This window comes from Falco naumanni, chromosome 13 (genome assembly GCF_017639655.2).
Source record: "Falco naumanni isolate bFalNau1 chromosome 13, bFalNau1.pat, whole genome shotgun sequence".
NCBI lineage: Eukaryota > Metazoa > Chordata > Aves > Falconiformes > Falconidae > Falco > Falco naumanni.
The window spans coordinates 23775806-23782339 of NC_054066.1; positions in this window are offsets into that span (position 1 = coordinate 23775806).

Here is a 6534-nt window from a genome sequence, read left to right on the forward strand (position 1 = left end):
TGCGTGTCTGCGGGCGGTGAGGGCGACCTCCTCTTATTTCAGTTCTGCCAAATGACTAATGGTGACCGACCACATCTACTGGCGTTGAACAGTGGATGTTACCTGCACTAGTGCTGTTCTCTTTTGAGATAGACAGAGGAGCTCATGTTCTCCATTCTGATCTGTAAACACATTTTTATATGTTTGGAGATTACCTCTATGTTTCAAATCTGGTTAGTCACTGCAAATCCTATTTCTGTTCTCATTTCTATTTGCCTGCCTTCCACATTCTTTCTGAACTGTTACCCATTTTCTTCCGCTGCAGTTTCATTCATTAATGGTCATAGCAGCGTTAATTTTGAAATCTCCTAATGTGGGCGTTTGCCATTTTATCCGGCAGGGTCCTGTGACTTTCACAGAAGATAAAGCTTTCCTCCTGCTGAAAATAGTGCTGAGGAAAAAAAACCTTCAAAGGACTTATAAGCCTATTTTTAAGTCAGCAGGAGTCATACTCCTCCTTGCATTAAACTGAATGCATTAAAAACAGGCTGGACGTCACAGAAATTTTTTTTTCCAAGTCCTGTTTTGTTAGATTTAGTAAAAAGCGTGACCCGCTGGCGCCAGGTGCTGCTGCAGCTGAAGGACTCGCTGCCATCTGTGTTCGCTTCCACTGGCACTGAGCTGCCACCTGAGGGTGGGCAAAGCGCCCGGCACAAAATCCTCAACAGCACCTTCAAATGGCATTAGGTGAGTGCGTGAGGCATCTTAAATCAAGCCGCGACCTGCCATAAATCCAGCACACTGGTTTTTTGCAGAATGATGGTGTGGTTGAGCATCAGCCATCCACGTGGGGCTGGCCAACTTGGCAAAAACTCACGGGAGAGACGAGCTTGGAGGCTGAGCCAGGGGCCAAGTGCCTCCCTGCTGGCCCGGCATGCCCCGATGGCACTGAGCTGTATTTCCCTGTTCCCCTCACAGCACCCTGTCTCCCACCTCCCTCGCTGGAGTGGGGCTGTGAGCCAGGGGTCCTCCAACCCACGGCCAGGCAGCCCGCCACATCCTCGTGCCTCTGCATCCAGAAATCCCTCCCTTCACCTGCATCCCTCCCAGCTGGGCGCTGCTCCTTGCCTCAGCCTTAGCAAACCCTTTGGATCTGGGCCATGTTTTATTGTGTCCATTCCTAGGGGAGCAACATATTTTCTCTTTGCTCTTAATTCCATTTTTTTCTGGCATTTATTACTTTTATAAATGTTGTTTAAATAGTTGGCAGCATGTCATTAATATAAGACTAAGTCCTACCGCTAACGTAAATTTAATCATTTTTCACAATGGTTTTCACAGCATTTTAAAGTGTTTATCATCAATTGTTCAACAGGAAGACAGGCAAAAGGAAACAAAAACCAAACCCCGCAATGACTTCTTTAAAACTCTTTTTACAGAAGCTGTATTTTAAATAACTCTTTCTCACTTCATGTAAGCAAGAGAATACTAAATATTTCCATCACAACCACTTGTTCCTTTCTGAAGCAGAATCTCTACAAAACACAGCACTTCCCATCATAAGCCAGTCTGGGGATACAGGAGACACAGAGTTTGTTAAAGGATAAAATATATACTAAGAAATTTAAACCAGCAATAATACTTGGTGTCATAGAAAACTACCTCTCCCTCAAACACTGTGCCACTATCAGGAGATGTGCAGTACACTCAGAGGCATCGAGATGTGGGATTCAGAGAATGGTGGAGGAACAAAGAAAGGGAATTTCCACTGTTAACTTCACAATTTCACTACGATCAAATTTTAGCCTGAGGTTTTTAATTAAAATCTAATAATTCACGCTATAGCCAGCAGAGGGAGCGTTCAAAACAAAGACTCCTTTGAAAAGGTCCGGCCAAACCAACTTAGAACTGAAAGTGTTGTGGGAACGGCACCAAAACGTCGGTGGCAACTCAGCCCCTGACTTGTGAATTCATGCATGGACAAGGCATAAGGCTCAGGCTAATGGGAAATCACTCAGCCTTCTCACAAAAATAAACAACCTGAAAGCCATTCCTCAGCATGACTCACTTTCAGCCCTTGGCGTGCCGCAAGGATTTTTTCAGGCCACCTAGCTGGTGTTGCAGACTGGTTGGGGTGTGAGTGGTTAATCAGGTCTCGCCATAGGTGCCCGGACATGTTTCCAATGTGCAGCTCCAAAAGGGCGATGGAGCACACCGCGGGGAAGTCTGCCTCACTGTGCCAAGGGCACGGCAATGTGCTTGTGGAGGGCTGTATTTTCAGGATTATCACCATTGCTTGCAGATATATCTGGCTTTGTCAGTGAGGGTTGCATGGAAGCGTGGCAGCGCCTCCAGATATCTATGAAGAGCGGCTAGCACCCCTGGGAACAGCTGCATTTCAACCCCCAAGGGCAATACCTGGGGAAGTGGGGGTATTTCTGCCCTTGAGCTATACCGTTTCTGCTCTTTTAACAGTGCATACGGCAACACGTTGTAAGGAAAGCCTTGTACACCCTGCTCCCAGTGTGGTGAGGAGGAGAGCACCTTTCCAAGAGCCCCACTGGCCAAGCAGCCCTGACACTCTGCTCTGGGGTCCCTGGGAGGCAGCGTCACCGGGCATAGTCAGCAGTTACGGTTTGGATTATTTTAGTGAGCAGATGAGTTACCTTTGATGTTTTCCACCATCCGGCCACATGCACACATGCCAGGCTGCATTAGCTGCCATCGCATCACCCTCTCCAGTGCTTTCATCCCTGCAACACAAACATGCTGTGGGTGATGAAACAGTGTGAAGTGAGAGCAGTCAACAAAGCAGCAGCACATGTTCAGTATGACTACTCAGGAGATAGTCCTCCCCTGCCAAAACCCCATGCTGAAAAGCATGCAAAGCCAGGAGCCAGAAATGCCGTCTCGCCTCCCTGCTGCAGCCGAAGAAGCTGGGCACGAGGGGTCAGGGGCTGCGCCCAGCGCCAGGGCTCCAAAAACTTCCGCGTTTCACTTTGCATTCCTATTTTCATGGCCATTTTCTCTGCAAAAGTGGAACAGAGCTTACCAGACTTCCAAAATACCATGCCGTTACATTTTAAATCCCACTTGTGATCATCTGCATGGACTGTCAAGGGAGGGAAGATGCTGTTTGTTATTTCCCAGTCAATGCAATGCGTTGGAGCACAGTGTAAGCCTGGTTTTGGGCACTAAGAGCCAGCTGCTTACTTCAGGTCGTGTATGATCTGCTCAGATTTCAGGCAATTGATCAGAGATCACATTGTGGATTTCTATTGACTGTTAAACCCCAGAGCAGTTAGCATACAGACAGGGCATCTTGTGTATAAGAACTTTCTTTGGACACAGACATAGAGTTCATTGGGTGTTGTCCATCTCCATGGTAAAATAATGAAAATCGAAGACGGGGCTACAAATGTGCAAATGGGCTATGGAATTGCAGGACTCACCATGAGTAATATGGTGAAGCTGGTGAAACAGCAGCTTTGATGTGTATTTTTAAGCATGCTCTAAGGAACTGCTTATAAATTGTATTTGTGTATATGCGTACATATACTCATACATGTTGCAGTAAGTACAAACCTAGAACCACTTCACTGAGGATCACAGACTGACTCAATGGTCCTTTTAGTCAGACTCAAATGATACTATTGGCATGAAGTTAGGCTCAGACCTTCTACTTTGATGAGTGTCATCATCTTGATTTCTTGGGCTAGTGATCTTACTCACCTGACTGAGTTTCCAAGGCAGTGTGAGTTTAAACAAAATCTGAAAAGCTCTGCTAACCTGTCAGCTTGAGGCAGATGCACATGTTACTTACATCAGCCACCCATCCCATCTCTTCAGGCCTTAACTTCAAAACGTAAAGCCCAATCTCAACTCACTTTTCAGTGTCACCTTGAAATGCAACTTTACCCTGAGCAGAGTTTATTACTGTGGCAGCTCTCCCGTGCCCGCCCAGAACACTTATCTCCTGAGCCCTGAAAAGCTGTTTATTGTTTGCATATTGACGCAGCAGAGCCAACACAGCTGGGTGCTCTTCATCCTAAAACTTCCTCCACAGACTTGTTTACTAACCTCTAGTCAGTTAAGGGCAGCAGAGTTAACTCAGCACCGTTTTATCTTTGGTGACAGGAGTCACCAAACTTGACTTGCAGGCGTCCAAGCCACTCGGCTGGACTCAATCTCAGTTTCCAGAGCTGAAGGCAGGAGCAAAACCAGCTCTCTGGCAACTTCCAAGTCAGCTGGGGCACAGAAATCCATAAAAGCTGGTATGTGCCAGGATGCATAACGACAATTTGCAGTTATTTGTTTTGCAGATGAAAAGCAAGAGGTGTTTTTCCTTGTAATACTTCATCCCTTTCCTAAGTATGTCTCGGGAGCCAGGGGATTTTACTGGGTGGGAAGAAGGGCGTTCGAGGGGGGGAAGGTTTGAAAAGCAGCAAAACCAGCATGGCTTGATCAGCTGGGCTAACCTGGCAGCAGCAGCTCTGCCACGGGCACAGCCAGCCCCCAGTGGGGCTGCTGCATCCCAGGTACACCGGGATGTGGGGAATTCCACCGCTCCTGTCACTCCCACGTTCCCTCCCGAGCAGCGCCTGGCTGTGTGCCAGCTCTGCCAGGGTGAAGCAAAACAATGAGGGTGTTTACTCATTTAGGCTTGCAGGAAGAGATTGTGAATTTAATCAAAACAGTGAGCCTGCAGCCTGGGGAGCTCTTCTTCTGCTCCCAAACAGAGCTGGAGCAGCCAGAGGCTGGGATTTGCGACCGACCGGGCGCTCGGCTGCACGTTTCACTGGAACGGCAAGGTTTCCACAGCCGGCCTGTGCAAGGTATCGCACAGCCCACCAGTTCACCAGTGTCAGCAGTGTTTACTCGGGTAAGGACTGCAGAACATAAACACCATTATGAGCTGGCACTCGTGCTAACTGAGCAGGTTTGCTGGTTTTTTCCTTGACAACGTCTCTGCAACACCCAAGCTGCTGCAGGCTGAGGGGCATGGAGGGTCCTCCAGAAATATTACACTCCTCACAGCAGCTGGGGAGACTCAGCTATGTAGTAAGGAAGAAATGAGATAACTGACATATTGGCATTTTAGGACCTTAACTACAGCCTCCTGCAGCCAACAGGGAGGTCAATGTTGTCCTAAGGAGCCCCGGGCCCACAGCTGATGGAGAGGGAGCCCTGAGACCCCAGCAGCGGGTTGCTGCTGCCCCCGCCGTAAGGGTCTCTGAGCACCTACCACCTCTTGAGCTTTGTCACAGTGAGGTTCCAACAGGGTTACAACTCACACAGATTATAAAACTTTTGCCCATGCATTTATTGTTGCTTCATCTAACGTGCTGGTGAAGGAGCCTCGGACACCAGAGGGAGGGGAGCAGCAGCTGGAACAAACAAACAGGGCATGCACGTTTATTACTGCATGTCTTGAACAGACACACTGCAGCACAGGTAGCTCAGGTCAAAACTGTTAGACTCGGTGCTTTCCACAGCATCAATAAACTCTCAGCCAAGGAAAGGATTACACGGGACTGCTGTCCTTTTTACCTGCTCCGCCCCTCAGCTCGCTTCCCTTTCCCTGAAATGCTAAAAAAAAAATAAAAAAAAAATAAAGGAGCCAATGTGGTTTCAGTGAAGAGAGTTTCAAATATTAAACGAGCCTGTTGCTCGTAACTAATAAGGAAGGAGGCTGGCCAAAAGGCCCGCCTGTTTTCTGCCTCCCTGCCCTTCTGGAACTGCTGCCAACTCTCTGGTGAGAGCAGCATCGCCCTTGCAAAGCCATTAAAAAGAAATCTTGGGAAATGCTAGGAACTCGTGCAAGTCAGGATAGTTTTGCTCTTTAGCAAAACCTTGCTAGAGAGAGCCAGATTTCACAAGCCCAAACCAAACGCCTTGCAATTGAGCAGAAGAGTGCTTTTACACGTTTTCAAGTGTCCTATGTACCTGAAGTTCCGTTTGCCCTGAGAATACAAAGTTTCATTTACGCTTTCTCTCTGATCTGTCTTGAGCAATAATCATTAAGCAAAATGAGTCCAACTGGGCAATTGCCTTGCTTTTGTATATTCTTTTACAACCCTTATCAGGACTAACAAGAAGGGATAAAATGTTGCAATCAAACCATGCACAGTCAGAGCTGCCACCACTCCTGACACTGCCATTCCTGCACCTTGCACCAGTAATTTGCCAATTATCGTTGGGATTTAATGCATCAGGTATTTCCCAGGTTTGCATGCAGCACAGCGTGCAGAGCTGGACATGCAGGCCCTGGACAATTAAAAAGTCACCTTTTCCCAGCCTGATCCGCAGAGGTGTCAGCCTATCTGGCTTTCATCACCTAACTGCAGAGGCAGACACGTCACCACAGAGCTTGACTGCTCCGGATTCATCTTTCTTTCTTATCCTTTTATTTCTCCTGCATGTACCTCTTCATGCTTTAGACATTTGTTTTCTACGGAAACACCTTCTTGGTTAGGAGATGTATTTTTAAACTGTTTTGTGAGCAATTCATATGACTCTAGTATATATTCTCACCATAAAGAAGGGCATAAAGCT